Here is a 19,894-nt window from a genome sequence, read left to right as displayed (position 1 = left end):
TAGGATGAATAAGGTAAGGTCATAAAAATTTTGCACTTGAACAGTCCTGCATAGATTTAGCTGGTCATAGTGAGGATTTCACTCTTTCTTGCACTATAGTTTATATTTCTTGTCATTATTAGATTAATTTGAATGGATTATAAGGTTAAAATTAATGGCAGCAAAGTATGATACAAGAATAATACATTAGAAATACAGTAAATGGAAAGCAGAAAAAAAAAAGAATGCATAAATGTAGCCATCTATTATTGATGGATTAGTGTCATGGGGAATAAGCATTTACCACATGTGGAGTTGTGACTAGTGTTGGTTGGTAGGTTGGTATATTGTGCATGTTTCCTTCCCTATAAATGCATTGAGATGGTAACTAGCAATGGTAACCAAGGAGAACCAGTCTTTTAATTTAAGATTGTCTAAAGATTTTGGTTAAATTTCTTAGCAATCTGTCTTCTTCTGTAAACAGCCTTGTGGAAAACAATCAGGACTCCCTGCATGTTAATGAAAATTCCATAAGATTACAAGCAGTAGTCATGGAGACTATGGAACTTTATAGAGCCTTCATGTGTTGCATAGAGATTGGAAGCCTTAGAGACAATTTCAATGTAATGACTATGGAATATTGTTAATGTAAGAAAATTGAACCATTCAGAATATTAATAGTGAATATCTGTACAATGGATGATCTTCACACAAACCAATGCTGGTCGATGTTTTACAGCCTATAATTATATAAAATCTTATCAGTACAGAAAAACTTGAAAATGTCAGGTATAGGTCATTATTAGAGTTGAGCGAACACCTGGATGTTCGGGTTCGAGAAGTTCGGCCGAACTTCCCGGAAATGTTCGGGTTCGGGATACCGAACCCAATCCGAACTTCGTCCCGAACCCAAACCCCATTGAAGTCAATAGGGACCCGAACTTTTCGGCACTAAAAAGGCTGTAAAACAGCCCAGGAAAGGGCTAGAGGGCTGCAAAAGGCAGCAACATGTAGATAAATCCCCTGCAAACAAATGTGGATAGGGAAATGAATTAAAATAAAAATAAATAAAAATTAACCAATATCAATTGGAGAGAGGTCCCATAGCAGAGAATCTGGCTTCACGTCACCCACCACTGGAACAGTCCATTCTCAGATATTTAGGCCCCGGCACCCAGGCAGAGGAGAGAGGTCCCGTAACAGAGAATCTGGCTTCATGTCACCAGAGAATCAGTCTTCATGTCATAGCAGAGAATCAGGCTTCACGTCACCTACCACTGTAACAGTCCTATTGTCATAAATTTAGGCCCTGGCACCCAGGCAGAGGAGAGAGGTCCCATAACACAGAATCTGGCTTCATGTCAGCAGAGAATTAGTCTTCATATCATAGCAGAGAATTAGGCTTCACGTCACCCACCACTGTAACAGTCCATTGTCATAAATTTAGGCCCCGGCACCCAGGCAGAGGAGAGAGGTCCCATAACACAGAATCTGGCTTCATGTCACCAGAGAATCAGTCTTCATGTCATAGCAGAGAATCATGCTTCACGTCACCCACCACTGCAACAGTCCATTGTCATAAATTTAGGCCCCGGCACCCAGGCAGAGGAGAGAGGTCCCATAACACAGAATCTGGCTTCATGTCACCAGAGAATCAGTCTTCATGTCATAGCAGAGAATCATGCTTCGCGTCACCCACCACTGTAACAGTCCATTGTCAAAAATGTAGGCCCTGGCACCCAGGCAGAGGAGAGAGGTCCCGTGACAGAGAATCTGGCTTCATGTCAGCAGAGAATCAGTCTGCATGTCATAGCAGAGAATCATGCTTCACGTCACCCAACATTGGAACAGTCCATTGTCATAAATTTAGGCCCCGGCACCCTAGCAGAGGAGAGAGGTCACATAACACAGAATCTGGCTTCATGTCAGCAGAGAATCAGTCTTCATATCATAGCAGAGAATCAGGCTTCACGTCACCCACCACTGTAACAGTCCATTGTCATAAATTTAGGCCCTGGCACCCAGTCAGAGGAGAGAGGTCCCATAACACAGAATCTGGCTTCATGTCAGCAGAGAATCAGTCTTCATATCATAGCAGAGAATCAGACTTCACATCACCCACCACTGTAACAGTCCATTGTCATAAATTTAGGCCCTGGCACCCAGGCAGAGGAGAGAGGTCCCATAATCCAGAATCTGGCTTCATGTCAGCAGAGAATCAGTCTTCATATCATAGCAGAGAATAATGCTTCACGACACCTACCACTGTAACAGTCCATTGTCATAAATTTAGGCCCCGGCACCCAGGCAGAGGAGAGAGGTCCCATAACTCAGAATCTGGCTTCATGTCAGCAGAGAATCAGTCTGCATGTCATAGCAGAGAATCAGGTTTCACGTCAGCCACCACTGTAACAGTCCATTGTCATATATTTAGGCCCAGGCACCCAGGCAGAGGAGAGAGGTCCCGTAACAGAGAATCTGGCTTCATGTCAGCAGAGAATCAGTCTGCATGTCATAGCAGAGAATCAGGCTTCACGTCACCCCACATTGGAACAGTCCATTGTCATATATTTAGGCCCAGGCACCCAGGCAGAGGAGAGAGGTCCCGTAACAGAGAATCTGGCTTCATGTCAGCAGAGAATCAGTTTGCATGTCATAGCAGAGAATCAGGCTTCACGTCAGCCACCACTGTAACAGTTCATTGTCATATATTTAGGCCCAGGCACCCAGGCAGAGGAGAGAGGTCCCGTAACAGAGAATCTGGCTTCATGTCAGCAGAGAATCAGTTTGCATGTCATAGCAGAGAATCAGGCTTCACGTCAGCCACCACTGTAACAGTCCATTGTCATATATTTAGGCCCAGGCACCCAGGCAGAGGAGAGAGGTCCCGTAACAGAGAATCTGGCTTCATGTCAGCAGAGAATCAGTCTGCATGTCATAGCAGAGAATCAGGCTTCACGTCAGCCACCACTGTAACAGTTCATTGTCATATATTTAGGCCCAGGCACCCAGGCAGAGGAGAGAGGTCCCGTAACAGAGAATCTGGCTTCATGTCAGCAGAGAATCAGTCTGCATATCATAGCAGAGAATCAGGCTTCACGTCAGCCACCACTGTAACAGTTCATTGTCATAAATTTAGGCCCAGGCACCCAGGCAGAGGAGAGAGGTCCCGTAACAGAGAATCTGGCTTCATGTCAGCAGAGAATCAGTCTGCATGTCATAGCAGAGAATCAGGCTTCACGTCACCCAACATTGGAACAGTCCATTGGCATATATTTAGGCCCAGGCACCCAGGCAGAGGAGAGAGGTCCCGTAACAGAGAATCTGGCTTCATGTCAGCAGAGAATCAGTCTGCATGTCATAGCAGAGAATTAGGCTTCACGTCACCCAACATTGGAACAGTCCATTGGCATATATTTAGGCCCAGGCACCCAGGCAGAGGAGAGAGGTCCCGTAACAGAGAATCTGGCTTCATGTCAGCAGAGAATCAGTCTGCATGTCATAGCAGAGAATCAGGCTTCACGTCAACCAACATTGGAACAGTCCATTGTCATATATTTAGGCCCCGGCACCCAGACAGAGGAGAGGTTCATCCAACTTTGGGTTGCCTCGCAATATAATGGTAAAATGAAAATAAAAATAGGATTGAATGAGGAAGTGCCCTGGAGTACAATAATATATGGTTAAGGGGAGGTAGTTAATGTCTAATCTGCACAAGGGATGGACAGGTCCTGTGGGATCCATGCCTGTTTTTTTTTTTTGAACGTCAGCTTGTCCACATTGGCTGTAGACAGGCGGCTGCGTTTGTCTGTAATGACGCCCCCTGCCGTGCTGAATACACGTTCAGACAAAACGCTGGCCGCCGGGCAGGCCAGCACCTCCAAGGCATAAAAGGCTAGCTCTGGCCACGTGAACAATTTAGAGACCCAGAAGTTGAATGGGGCCGAACCATCAGTCAGTACGTGGAGGGGTGTGCACACGTACTGTTCCACCATGTTAGTGAAATGTTGCCTCCTGCTAACACGTTGCATATCAGGTGGTGGTGCAGTTAGCTGCGGCGTGTTGACAAAACTTTTCCACATCTCTGCCATGCTAATTCTGCCCTCAGAGGAGCTGGCCGTGACACAGCTGCCTTGGCGACCTCTTGCTCCTCCTCTGCCTTGGCCTTGGGCTTCCACTTGTTCCCCTGTGACTTTTGGGAATGCTCTCAGTAGCGCGTCTACCAACGTGCGCTTGTACTCGTGCATCTTCCTATCACGCTCCAGTGCAGGAAGTAAGGTGGGCACATTGTCTTTGTACCGTGGATCCAGCAGGGTGGCAACCCAGTAGTCCGCACACGTTAAAATGTGGGCAACTCTGCTGTCGTTGCGCAGGCACTGCAGCATGTAGTCGCTCATGTGTGCCAGGCTGCCCAGGGGTAAGGACAAGCTGTCCTCTGTGGGAGGCGTATCGTCATCGCCCTGCGTTTCCTCCCAGCCACGCACCAGTGATGGGCCCGAGCTGCGTTGGGTGCCACCCCGCTGTGACCATGCTTCATCCTCATCCTCCTCCACCTCCTCCTCATCCTCGTCCTCGTCCTCCAGTAGTGGGCCCTGGCTGGCCACATTTGTACCTGGCCTCTGCTGTTGCAAAAAACCTCCCTCTGAGTCACTTCGAAGAGACTGGCCTGAAAGTGCTAAAAATGACCCCTCTTCCTCCTTCTCCTCCTCCTGGGCCACCTCCTCTTCCATCATCGCCCTAAGTGTTTTCTGAAGGAGACATAGAAGTGGTATTGTAACGCTGATACCAGCGTCATCGCCACTGGCCATGTTGGTGGAGTACTCGAAACAGCGCAACAGGGCACACAGGTCTCGCATGGAGGCCCAGTCATTGGTGGTGAAGTGGTGCTGTTCCGCAGTGCGACTGACCCGTGCGTGCTGCAGCTGAAACTCCACTATGGCCTGCTGCTGCTCGCACAGTCTGTCCAGCATGTGCAAGGTGGAGTTCCACCTGGTGGGCACGTCGCATATGAGGCAGTGAGTGGGAAGGCCGAAGTTACGCTGTAGCGCATACAGGAGAGCAGCGGCAGGATGTGAACGCCGGAAGCGCAAACAGAAGGCCCGCACTTTATGCTGCAGCTCTGACATGTCGGGGTAGTTGTGAATGAACTTCTGCACCACCAAATTCAGCACATGCGCCAAGCAAGGGATGTGCGTCAAACTGGCTAGTCCCAGGGCTGCAACGAGATTTCGCCCATTATCGCACACCACCAGGCCGGGCTTGAGGCTCACCGGCAGCAACCACTCGTCTGTCTGTTGTTCTATACCCCGCCACAACTCCTGTGCGGTGTGGGGCTTGTCCCCCAAACATATGAGTTTCAGAATGGCCTGCTGACGTTTACCCCGGGCTGTGCTGAAGTTGGTGGTGAAGGTGTGTGGCTGACTGGATGAGCAGGTGGAAGAAGAGGAGGAGGAAGCTGAGTAGGAGGAGGTGGCAACAGGAGGCAAAGAATGTTGCCCTGCGATCCTTGGCGGCGGAAGGACGTGCGCCAAACAGCTCTCCGCCTGGGGCCCAGCTGCCACTACATTTACCCAGTGTGCAGTTAGGGAGATATAGCGTCCCTGGCCGTGCTTACTGGTCCACGTATCTGTGGTTAGGTGGACCTTGCCACAGATGGAGTTGCGCAGTGCACACTTGATTTTATCGGATACTTGGTTGTGCAGGGAAGGCACGGCTCTCTTGGAGAAGTAGTGCCGGCTGGGAACAACATACTGTGGGACAGCAAGCGACATGAGCTGTTTGAAGCTGTCTGTGTCCACCAGCCTAAATGACAGCATTTCATAGGCCAGTAGTTTAGAAATGCTGGCATACAGGGCCAGGGATCGAGGGTGGCTAGGTGGGAATTTACGCTTTCTCTCAAATGTTTGTGAGATGGAGAGCTGAACGCTGCCGTGTGACATGGTTGAGATGCTTGGTGACGGAGGTGGTGGTGTTGGTGGTACATCCCCTGTTTGCTGGGCGGCAGGTGCCAACGTTCCTCCAGAGGCGGAGGAAGAGGCCGAGGCGGCAGCAGCAGAAGAGGCCGAGGCGGCAGCAGCAGAAGAGGCCAAGGCGGCAGCAGCAGAAGAGGTAGCAGGGGGAGCCTGAGTGACTTCCTTGTTTTTAAGGTGTTTACTCCACTGCAGTTCATGCTTTGCATGCAGGTGCCTGGTCATGCAGGTTGTGCTAAGGTTCAGAACGTTAATGCCTCGCTTCAGGCTCTGATGGCACAGCGTGCAAACCACTCGGGTCTTGTCGTCAGCACATTGTTTGAAGAAGTGCCATGCCAGGGAACTCCTTGAAGCTGTCTTTGGGGTGCTCAGTCCCAGATGGCGGCGGTCAGTAGCAGGCGGAGTCTCTTGGCGGCGGGTGTTCTGCTTTTGCCCACTGCTCCCTCTTTTGCTACGCTGTTGGCTCGGTCTCACCACTGCCTCTTCCTCCGAACTGTGAAAGTCAGTGGCACGACCTTCATTCCATGTGGGGTCTAGGACCTCATCGTCCCCTGCATCGTCTTCCACCGAGTGGCCATCATTACTTTAAGAAATGAAGGTCAGTCAGTCAAAAAATATTGGGAAAACTTTGAAAGTGTCCCCAAGTGCAGTCACAAAAACCATCAAGCGCTACAAAGAAACTGGCTCACATGCGGACCGCCTCAGGAAAGGAAGACCAAGAGTCACCTCTGCTGCGGAGGATAAGTTCATCCGAGTCACCAGCCTCAGAAATCGTAGGTTAACAGCAGCTCAGATTAGAGACCAGGTCAATGCCACACAGAGTTCTAGCAGCAGACACATCTCTAGAACAACTGTTAAGAGGAGGAGACTGTGTGAATCAGGTCTTCATGGTAGAATATCTGCTAGGAAACCACTGCTAAGGACAGGCAACAAGCAGAAGAGACTTGTTTGGGCTAAAGAACACAAGGAATGGACATTAGACCAGTGGAAATCTGTGCTATGGTCTGATGAGTCCAAATTTGAGATATTTGGTTCCAACCACCGTGTCTTTGTGCGACGCAGAAAAGGTGAACGGATGGACTCTACATGCCTGGCTCCCACCATGAAGCATGGAGGAGGAGGTGTGATGGTGTGGGGGTGCTTTGCTGGTGACACTGTTGGGGATTTATTCTAAATTGAAGGCATACTGAACCAGCATGGCTACCACAGCATCTTGTAGCGGCATGCTATTCCATCCGGTTTGCGTTTAGTTGGACCATCATTTATTTTTCAACAGGACAATGACCCCAAACACACCTCCAGGCTGTGTAAGGGCTATTTGACCATGAAGGAGAGTGATGGGGTGCTGCGCCAGATGATCTGGCCTCCACAGTCACCGGACCTGAACCCAATCGAGATGGTTTGGGGTGAGCTGGACCGCAGAGTGAAGGCAAAAGGGCCAACAAGTGCTAAGCATCTCTGGGAACTCCTTCAAGACTGTTGGAAGACCATTTCAGGTGACTACCTCTTGAAGCTCATCAAGAGAATGCCAAGAGTGTGCAAAGCAGTAATCAAAGCAAAAGGTGGCTACTTTGAAGAACCTAGAATATGACATATTTTCAGTCGTTTCACACTTTTTTTTGCTATGTATATAATTCCACATGTGTTAATTCATAGTTTTGATGCCTTAAGTGTGAATCTACAATTTTCATAGTCATGAAAAAAAAGAAAACTCTTTGAATGAGAAGGTGTGTCCAAGCTTTTGGTCTGTACTGTATGTCTGATATATTGCTTGTGAGTCTCTTATTGTTCTTCTCCGTATTGGTTTAGCTTCATATTACTTGACCCCACTTCACAAATTTCTAAAACTGCACCAACATACATGTTATTTTCAGTAATGGCCTGCTGCCTAGCTGATGCCTCAGATTGTTCTGTCCTGGAGCTTCTGTCAGTATCCTGCTGATGGTTCCTGCCTTGGACTAGGGTCCTCTTAGCTATGTGAGCCAGGAACACATGCTCACACAGTGGCAAGCATCAGCAAGATACTGCAAGGTGATTAATGATGGGGTCCCCTTCAGCAACGTCAAAAAGGAATCAGAGGATACAGCCTGTCTCTGTGCCTAGAAATAATCTCAGCCACTGATGGATCTATAAACAGGGTAGTTAAATAATCTACCAGTTTTTTCATGGATTCATAGGCTTGCTGAAATTCTGTATGCTGTCTATCTGTATTTGCAGCCAGTGTACTGTGTTATGTGCCAATTGTGCAGGTGTGGGCAACTTAGACGCATCTTGGCTCAGGAGCCCACTGTGTGATTCCCCTATTCCTTTGTGGGTCAGTTTGAGCCTGAGTATAATTTATGGTAACCCATGTTAAAACCTACATACCGATCAGACACTTATCACCTATGCTGTAGGGCTTATGAAGGATTTTGATTATGATAGCCTATCTTTAGGACAGGTCATCAATATCATATCTTCTGTGGAGCCAGGAGATCCAGTGAGTGCATTTCTTCATAGCTTAATAACAGCACCATACATCGTATAGCGGTAGTGCTTGGCATTGCAGTTCAGCTCCATTCATTTAAGTGAGACTTAGCTGTGCTTAGGCCACGTGACCAATCTAAGGTGAAGTCACTTGCCTAGGAAGAGGCCTTAGTGTTCACAGAGTGCCCTAGCCTCTTTGAACAGCGGATAGGTGGGGTCCCGGGAGTCGGACACCCGCCAATATATTGATAGCCTATCCTGAGGATAGGCATTTATATCAAATTCCAGGACAACCTCTTTAAGGACACCATTACATTTCTGCACCAACTGTACACTTTTTTATTTTTGCATTTTTATCATCATATTATAAATATATGTAATTTCCTCTTAAAATAAAGCTAAATTCCAGCTCCTCGTTATCAGCCAGTGTACACACTCAATCAGCTATCATCCTCACAATAAGCTTTTGTGCTAGATGATTGTTAAAATATACATGCTTTGGAAAAATATTAATGATTAAGAAACTATTACAGCAAGTTTTCTCCTGTTGATATGCTTCTGAGTTATTTGATGGTAATTGGAATATACTGAGTATGACATGGAGTATTATACACTTATAACTCAGTAGATATTGTCAGTCAAGTATTTCTGCATTAGTTTGACAATATTCATTCTTCGTTCTGACAAGACTATTCCCAAGAACATTAAACTAAGATACAGAAAGTACTTTTTTTGCCTTTCAAATCATTGTTATGTCTGTGAATATTATTATTACGACTCCCAACTGCAGTTTGGGTTTAGGTTTATATACAGGTTTCCACTTTACTGTCAGATTATGATATACATGATCATTCAACACTAATCTTGAACTAAGTCATATCAACTAACATCACATACATTCTTCCCATCAAATAAGGTTTTAGGGAACTAATACAGTCCTTAAATATGACATGTGTCTTTATTTGCTGCCTTATTATAAAGTTGCTTAATTATGTTAACCATTTATCTTCACCATACTTCAGCTCACAGCTGGACCATTGCAATGATGTTTAACTTTATAATCTTGGTATTGGTTCTCTGCAAATAGACATAAAAGTCATTGCTGTGGGGAAATGTGTCATTTAAGAAAACTGCTTGTTTTGTGATCATTTTGATTTGACTTGATTGCACAGTAGCCATGGCAGCTAAACCTTACTAAGCTTGAAAAATGTGTAGTTGGGCTGTGACACCCTTAAAGAGGACCTGTCACCACAAAATGCAGTGCAATCTGCAGGCAGCATGATATACAGCAGTGGGAGCTGAGGAGATTAATATATATTTTGTGGGAAAAGATTCAGTAAAACTTGTCATTTTTACATACAGTAATTGATAGCATTCTCTGTGTAAGTGTGTATACAGAGATAGCTGTCAGTCTCTGATAGCTGCACACAGGGGTGGTGTTATCAGTGATTGATAGTATTCTCTGTGTAAGTATGTATACATAGATAGATGTCAGTCACTGATAGTTGTACACAGAGGAAGTGCTATCAGTCATAGCATTCTCTGTGAAAGTGTGTACACATAGATAGCTGTCAGTCACTGATAACTGTACACAGGGGGAGATGTTATCAGCGATTGATAGTATTCTCTGCGTAAGTGTGTATACATAGATAGATGGCAGTCACTGATAGTTGTACACGGGGGAGGTGTTATCAGTGATTGTTAGCATTCTGTGCGTAAGTGTATATACATAGATAGATGTCAGTCACTGATAGTTGTACACAGAGGAGGAGTTATCAGTGAATGATAGCATTCTCTGTGTAAGTGTGTATACATAGATAGCTGTCAGTCACTGATAGCTGTACACAGAGGAGGAGTTATCAGTGATTGATAGCATTCTCTGTGTAAGTGTGCATACATAGATAGATGTCAGTCACTGATAGTTGTACACATGGGAGGTGTTATCAGTGATTGATAGCATTCTGTGTGTAAGTGTGTATACAGAGATAGCTGTCAGTCACTGATAGTTGTACACAGGGGAGGTGTTATCAGTGATTGATAGCATTCTCTGTGTAAGTGTATATACATAGATAGATGGCAGTCACTGATAGTTGTACACAGAGGAGTTATCAGTGATTGATAACATTCTCTGTGTAAGTGTGTATACATAGATAGATGGCAGTCACTGATAGTTGTACACGGGGGAGGTGTTATCAGTGATTGTTAGCATTCTGTGTGTAAGTGTATATACATAGATAGATGGCATTCACTGATAGTTGTACAGTTGTAAATAGAGGAGAAGTTATCAGTGATTGATAGCATTCTCTGTGTAAGTTTATATACATAGATAGATGTCAGTCACTGATAGTTGTACACAGGGGAGATGTTATCAGTGATTGATATAATTCTGTGTGTAAGTGTGTATACATAGATGTCAGTCACTGATAGTTGTACACAGGGGAGGTGTTATCAGTGATTGATAGCATTCTCTGTGTAAGTGTATATACATAGATATATGTCAGTCACTGATAGTTGTACACAGAGGAAGTGTTATCAGTCATAGCATTCTCTGTGTAAGTGTGTATACATAGATAGCTGTCAGTCACTGATAGTTGTACACAGGGGAGGTGTTATCAGTGATTGATAGCATTCTCTGTGTAAGTGTATATGCATCGATAGATGTCAGTCACTGATAACTGTACACAGGGGGAGATGTCATCAGCGATTTATAGTATTCTCTGTGTAAGTGTGTATACATAGATAGATGGCAGTCACTGATAGTTGTACACGGGGGAGGTGTTATCAGTGATTGTTAGCATTCTGTGCGTAAGTGTATATACATAGATAGATGTCAGTCACTGATAGTTGTACACAGGGGAGGCGTTATCAGTGATTGATAGCATTCTGTGCGTAAGTGTACATACATAGATAGATGTCAGTCACTGATAGTTATACACAGAGGAGGAGTTATCAGTGATTGATAGCATTCTGTGTGTAAGTGTATATACATAGATAGATGGCGGTCACTGATAGTTGTACAGTTGTAAACAGAGGAGGAATTATCAGGGATTGATAGCATTCTCTATGTAAGTGTGTATATAGAGATGGCTGTCAGTCACTGATGGCTGTACACAGGGGAGGTGTTATCAGTGATTGATAGCATTCTCTGTGTAAGTGTATATACATAGATAGCTGTCAGTCACTGATAGTTGTAAACGGGGGAGGTGTTATCAGTGATTGATAGCATTATCTGTGTAAGTGTGTATGCATAGATAGATGTCAGTCACTGATAGTTGTGCACAGAGGAAGTGTTATCAGTCATGGCATTCTCTGTGTAAGTGTGTATACATAGATAGCTGTCAGTCACTGATAATAACTCTTACATGAACAATGAAATCAGAAATAGCAGAGATCGAAATGTGTTAATTAGAAGTTTTGCTAATTCTTTACCCACAAAACTGTTTACAAATCTAATTGTACTGCATTTTGTGGTGACATGTTCTCTTTACAGAAATACTAAGACTAACAGCTATTCATTCCAACCCTCCTAACTGGCTGAGCATGTGCCCCAAGATTACTACTTTGTCTCACAAATCTATAGTGTTGAGAATCTTTAGATTAATTTATATCCATAATTATAAATGGTACTAGCAGATGCATAAGATTCATTAGCCGCTGACTTTAGTGTTCCTTCAAATATATCAATCCAGGTTTAAAGGAGTTGTCCCAAGATTTACATTCACCTCCAGGCAATGGTCGAGCATACACACTGCCACTCCATTCCTCTATTTGGAACTGCAGAAGATAAGCTCAGTATAGTGCTCAGCTCTCTTTGTCTGTCACTTAGAGATGAATAAAGTGGCAGCCCCATTTTTGTGATTGGTCAGACCATCAGTCGAACCCCTACCTGATTCCCTGTTCTGTGGAAAGGGGACTAACACAGCATGTTATGTGTGGACAGGAAGTAAGATTCTCTACTAATTCCTATGAGACTGACACAGTGGCCCCATAGGAATGAATAGAGAAACTGACTTTCTGTCCACACATCACACGCTGTGTCAGTTGAAGAGTCAGAGTTTCGGTCACATGACTTAGCTGAGGACCAGAAGGGAGTTGATAACTCACAAATACAGTCACTGGTAGGAAGTTTACCTTTACTATATTTTGTATAATGTACCTTTCTAGTGGACCAGATAATAAAAATGTTTGTGGGAGTGTTTCTTTAATGGTAATGTTCCCATAAATCTATTGAAATTCAGTGATTGCTAGTAAAGCATGGAATTCCATAGCCATCAATAGAGTGAGGTACCCTGTTCATGACCTTCATGTATTAGCTAGAATTGTGAGCAGCTACCAAGAGTAACTCCCCCCCTCTGGATGACCCATAGGTCTGTGAATGAAAATGGCAGTCCATTGATCTTAGTGAGAACTTTGTCTATTGTATGTTGGTGGCAGGGTAGGAAATGTGAGCACTCATTGCAGCATTTTCCTACAGCTGATTGTGGGGATGGATGAATTGCTTGGTACAGGAAGAAGAACTGGTATTAGGAAACAGTAATTGTCAAAAGTGAACAGCCCAATATGGTCACACTGCACAACTCATTTTATCATGAAAGAAAACTCATAAATGGTGTCTGATCTGCCAGCATCATGTTATAGAACAATCAGGGCTAAGCAGATTCATACATCATTTAATATGAAAAGTTAGTATAATTTGTTATTTATTCATTGAAATCCCTTTTCTTTCTATGCCTGAGAATCCAGTGGGTGGACCTCATCAGCGACTGACAGCCTTCATGTGCATGAAGCCATAGCTGTCAGTCACTGAGTAGGACAACCCCCTGGACTCCTATGCATAGAAAAAGCACAGATTTAAAAGGATAGAATACAAGCTATGCTGAATATTTTCCTACAAACCTACCAATATATTTTTTAATCTGTTCATCTCCTTCTGCAAGGGGCATACTGGCCATAGACCCTAAGGGTGCCACCCGAGCCCTCCTCACAGCCGCTGGCTGGATACATAACAAGCTGATGTTCTTAGAATTAATTAATGCAGGAACATCAGATACTTATGCACCTGGGCAGCATCCACGGGTGCCATTTTGAATTAAACTGTATTATGGTCCTCAGGTAGGTGAAACAGTTGAATATTGCAGTAGGGAAGGCAGTATTTTAGGCTGCACTATGTTACTTGGTTCTGCAGGGGAGTATTTTGTGCTACACTAAGGATTGCTGGCCCACCTACTTCTGTTGTCCCTGACTACTTATGTTGGCCCTACCCTCTGTCAATTTGGACTTACCTACAATATGAAGCCACTTTTAGGTTTTTTCCCCAGGGCCACTTTAAGTTCCCAGTCCACCCTGCCTTCTGCTCTATACCATACAGTCAACAGATAGGACTGTATATACAATTTGACAGTTTCCCTTTAAGTAAAACTTGTTGTCTTTTCTGATAAAACAATTTGCCCTAAAAGCAAAAGTTTCAATATTCCATTTTCATCTGAAGCACAGAAGAAAAAAGCTGCTCATAGATATGCTATTCTATCAACTGGAAAATATAAATCTAAACTAAAATATTTAAGTGGACATATCCTTTAATCACAACATGGCTCTAACTTGTTCTCTGACAACATTACACACCAGATTTCCTTTTTAATATGCTATGGCAATGTTTCTGTTCATTTATTATTAATGTATTTTATTAGACCTGCCTCCCAATATGTCACTGAAATATTTATTTATTATTTCATTCAAATTATGTAATTTAATTCATGAAACGAGTTATCCAGCCATTACCATTGCCTGGGGAAAATTCCCTCCTGTAGATTAGTGTGGATTTCTTGTTAATCTGCCTGATTTTGAAAATATCCACATGAAAATAGCTTTGCATGGAGATGAAGATATATTGTGAAATTAAAAAGCTAATTTTCATGAAAGTGTGTTAGATGCATTGTGCAAGTCATTTAGCATGCCTACTTTCTAAACACTTGTCTTTAGTATAAAATTAGCAATGTATATAGCCAAGTTCTGCATTGTGTGATATTTTATTCAGCAATATCTGATTCATGTTGATCTAGCAGATGCTTGATATCCAAAGGTGACAAACATTAATTACAACAATTACCGTTCCAGTAGGGGTTGTCACAGACCCTGAACAGCATCTGAATCTGCATTGTTATGAAGGGATACATCTCTCTGGTGTTCCTTCTCTCCAACTGCATTGTCTCCACTGTACTGTAATAATGTAATTCTGTCAATGCACTAGAAAGCTCAGGATGAACAGTGATATAGTTCTTTCCAAATAATGGACAGAAGTGCATTTCAGACAGCTCAGATAAAAGTGAACATAGATAGTAAGATTCGTTTTCTTTAAAGGGATATGGATCAGAAATGACCCTATCTGGGGAGGGATAGAATTTTTGCAAACACCTTAAAATTGCCACTCCTGGCTTTATTACTCTACTTGCCCCAGATAATAAAATATATAATAAAACTTTTTAAATTCAATATTAAAATAGTAAGTTTATACAATGCTATAAGTAGGTGATCAAATAAAAATAGCTGGCACTAATTTATATTGTTTACATGCACTGCGGAAGAGAGCTACAAGGGTGTGCACTACCCCTGGTTGCTCTCCTATTCCTGCTTTCTATTTTCGTAGTCAGTTACATTTACTGACATTACTTATTAACTCTGCAATTAAGCACTAGACATCTAAAATTAGCTCACTGCCACCCAACATGTTTCGCAGGATTTACTGGCTTAATCAGGGGTTATGATTACCCCTGATGAAGCCAGTGAATCTGACTTATAACATGTTTTGCCAGATTCACTGGCTTCATCAGGGGTAATGGTTACCCCTGATAAAGGCAGTGAATCTGGCAAAACATGTTGGGGGCAGTGAGCTAATTTTATATGTCTAGTCCTTAATTGCAGAGTTAATAAGTAATGTCAGTGAATATAACTGACTACGAAAATAGAAAGCAGGAATAGGAGAGCAACCAGGGGAAGTGCACACCCTTGTAGCTCTCTTCCGCAGTGCATCTATACAATCTAAATTAGCGTTTGCTAGTTTTATTTGAGTGCCTACTGACAGCATTGTATACACTTAAGATTTTATTTTGGATAATAAAAGTTATATATTTTATTATCTGGGTCAAGTAGGTTAACAAAGCCAGGGGTGACAAATTGAAGATACTTTAAAGGGTCATGTAACAGAAAATGTACAAAAAATATCCCAACAATTCCATTCTTAATACCTATCTTCCCCTTGCTTTTAATTTATCTTCTAGTTACATCAAATTAATACAATTTTCTGTTTGTGTCCCCAATGCTCAGCCATGTTTTTTCGTTCCCCCACTAATGTGTATATGAGAAGTAGCACTGTTCTATTTCAATATTTTATGACTTGCATCCTGTATTTTTCAGTAGACGCCATCTTTAATTGTTAGTCTTTCTTGAGCTCAGTTCCAGAGTGTATGGCATCTAAGTGCTTTGATGTCTCCCATACAGTGCTTATACAAAGAAGAGGAGATACAAGTCCCCTAGCTTTCTATATCACTCGCTCAGAAGCAGCAGTATATGTGCTATTAGCAGTAGTGAACAGTGTAATTGTTAACTAGGCCCTGGGTGAGACAGAAAACTTTTATCAGTGCCTGTGTGTGTCTATGCTTCTCAACTATTGATATACTTCTATAGGCTACATATAACTTAATCCCTCAGATTATAATCTGCATTGAATTAAGAGTAAATGATCAATGTAGGAGGCAAGGGTGAGACAGACATGTGACTGATAAGTGGATAAAGAGGCATTTTTCTCTAATCAGATATATTACAACGTTTATTATATTTGATTGTGCTATTGATTTATACAAAGTTTGTTGGAACTGAGTGTATACATTTAATTGAAGGTTAAAATGATGCTACAATTCATATAATTATACTTCTACTACTGCTAGGTTACAGCTAACCATAGACATAAGTAGCTGCTGGCCAAACATTTATTCAGCAGATAGCTACATTCCCCAGCTGTCCTATTAAAATGCCTTTTCAGCTCAGTCAAACAAGCATGCTATTTGTATGGAAAGAGGAACATAATTGCCTGCCTAACTCCTTTTGGACTTCATATCTGGAAGTAAAAAGAGAATTAGACAGGTAAAAATATGACCTGTTTGATTCAGGTTTTCCCCTGACGAAGACATTGGCAGATGATCATGTTGAACCCATAGATTAAATTGATAATCCTTTGGTCCACCAAGGTAAATGATGCAGAGGGCCAGCCCTCCATTTACTGTATGCCAGACAAATGCATATCCACTTTGCATTGTAACTTTGTAAGTCTTTATCATTGTACACAGGACTTTTCACAAATAAGGCCTAACTGTTTATTTGTAAATCAACCCAATGTAAATTGACTCTCATGGCAAATGATTTACCATTAAAGTCAGCTCTATTTTTCCTTGGACATTGGGGGCCAATATTTTGATAGAACCCGTGTCTACTGCAGAGATACTTAGTCTGATCCTGCACACCAAAAACTTTCTAATGTCCAGCATAACTCTTACTGCCAAGACTAATACTGTTCGGCCATGTAAATCCGTTTAGAGAAAAATATAGGAAATAAAGGCTTCAAAATGAATTTGTGCCCTATATTATAGATAGGTTTGCAATCTGTCCTAATCTCCCACATACACATTCCCACTTGGTTCAGCTAAGTTTATATGTGTTTTAAATGGGGAGAGAGGCGAAAAAGCCATTGCCAGGCAACTCTCTCCAAAAACAAAATCTTATCTCCCTCCAACGGTTAGCACCTATGCACATTGGATGGTCGACCTGTCGCCATGAAAATTTGTGTGGTTCAACCAACATTAATCTAATCTTTATGTTCTCACCCCTTTTTTACTAAAATATTCAATACACTAATAATAGGGACTACAACACAATGAATGTTTAGTGTTCTTGACTCACTAGATTTCAACAGAGTGCTGAGTTGTAGCCAATTAGTGTGCACAGCATGCCTCAGACTCTTAAAGTTTTACAATAAAGAGCAAAAATATATTTCAAGGTAGTAATGTGAGTTTCCAAATAAATATTCATGCCAGTTTTATTTACTTATGGCTGTAAATGTGCAATGGAAAATATAAGATTAGGTTTGATCCTGCAATTACCATTGTAAGTATCCCATGTATGAGCCTGTCTGCTATAGACTATTTCTTTACCCCCTTTTTTTTTTTGGGGTGGGGAGGGGGTCAAGCTGGTGGATATAATTAGCAATCAGTAGTCCCCTTAGCTACACTTTGAATTGGCCATCTTGGTGAATTTACTGTTTAATAAATGTGAGATGTGCTGTAGATGTGGGCCCCTTGCATGATGTGGAACTATAGCGGTGAACCCCATTATTGCTTATTTCTATTATAAGATAAAAATGAAAGGAAATAATGTAAAGAGACTAGATCGACTGTGACATTTCTTTTTCTGCTGTCAGTATTTGGCAATATATTCTTGGTAATGCTATTTCATTGCTTAGTAGTTAGGCAGTTTTCTGGCCCAAACTCTACAGTTAGATAGCAACACACTAGAGAGGAGCAAATTCATTCGGCATGAATCAGATTAGTTATGGATTTCTCAAAAGATTCCGATTTCTGCTAATCTGGAAATTTGGGGATTTGTCAGACACAAATTGCTCAAAATTGCGGCCGCTCCATACAAAGTTTATGAGACCTCCGAGCCAGTCGAGCATAACACTGGTCTGTTTCTATAAGTCCCATAGATTTTTAATGGAGCAGCAGCGCATATGCTCATCCACCATTCTATTCGAACTTCCAACTGCAGTTGTACTGTCAGGAGAAACAGAAGATTTGGGACCTCCATTCTAGTGATCAGTGAGGTTCCCTGCTGTGGGCCCCAGAGATCTTACATGTGGATAGATAATATATTGTATTTGTGGAACGTCGTCTAAGTTCACACACATTTGAATTCACATGAACATTATAATACAATAAAAAAAAAAATGCTTAGACTAGGATCAAATCTGCAGAGCATTTTCCTTTTTTTCTGTTCCAGTGTAGGAACAAAAAAACAATAGTAAGTTCCAGATCCAAAATATGATGAATCCCAAGAGCACCTGATAGACCCCATCGGCTATAGAGGAGTCTGTTGGCTTACCATCATTCTGCCAGACAAAATACTGCTGTATGAAGCAGTTTGTCTAGCATTTTTGCCCAAATCTGTGGCAGAGCTTGATGCTTGCTTATCCATGCAGATGAGCTTGCTTCTCTCCTACATAGACAAGCTAAGTGCAAGGAAAAGCTTGTAGGACAGCACATGAGAGTGCTACACATGTTCAGATCATTCATTTCAGCTTTAAGTAAATAAAATCTACAACTTAAGGCTAGGTCTACACGACGACATTTGTCGCGCGACAAAAAGTTGCGCGACAGATAGGGCGCAACAGTTGTCGCGCGACATTTTGTTGCACTAATGTCGCGCGACAATTTTTATAATGGCAGTCTATGGTGTCGCACTGCAACATGCGACATGCTGCGACTGCGACGCGACAGTCGCAGAAAAATCCATCTCAAATGGATTTTATGCGACTGTCGCAGTCGCAGCATGTCGCATGTTGCAGTGCGACACCATAGACTGCCATTATAAAAATTGTCACGCGACATTGGTGCAACAAAATGTCGCACGACAAATGTCGTTGTGTGGACCTAGCCTAATAGTAAGAGATGATTGTCTTGTCTGAGTGACAGGACAATCATCTATGTTACTGTTGATTACAGTATTGTGCTCTCCATCAGTAATCCTATTATGTATTTGCAGACCAGCCACACCTTATCAAAATACTAGACTGTTCCGCTTGAGTAAGCAACCCTGCTTTGAATGGGTTGTTAGATTTATAGCAAGGAGTTTCCTGCTCTGTAGTTTGCAGTGTGTGGAGACAGTTGATGTACTTAGGCACTGGACTGCAGAGCTTGTATCCCTCAGCCTTCTGACATAGCTTAACCAGTCTGAAGGAGATGAATGAATTTCCTGATTCAAGCAAGGTATGTTCTCTAGGGACTTCCTAACACATTAAAATTGAGTATTTATGGGCTGAATGTTCATTGGTTGCCTACAGATGTATTCCTGTGAATGGTAGGATAGTTGTTTTTAAACTATATGTTGAGAACAACTATTAATCTTGGCCAGAGCTGTGAGATGACCTTTGCATGACATTTGCAGATTATATATAGCTGCAATTATTGTTCATTTTTTTATATCATACATGTAAAAAGACTGTCTAGATATTACTTTACAATGCTACAGTGCTATCCTATGTGTCTACCCCTTGGCTATAACAGAAACCGTGCACACAAGCAATGATCTTCAATGGCATTCAAACTCTTTTGACTCCCCCCCCCCCCTGAAACTTTTGCATCTAAATAAATTTAGTCTAGGATGTATTTGACATTCAAGATCTTGTATTCTTACAGTTTTGCATAAACTGTATGATA

The sequence above is a fragment of the Bufo gargarizans genome, chromosome 2 (assembly GCF_014858855.1).
Source record: "Bufo gargarizans isolate SCDJY-AF-19 chromosome 2, ASM1485885v1, whole genome shotgun sequence".
Classification (NCBI taxonomy): Eukaryota; Metazoa; Chordata; class Amphibia; order Anura; family Bufonidae; genus Bufo; species Bufo gargarizans.
Note: the sequence above shows the minus strand (reverse complement) of the source record.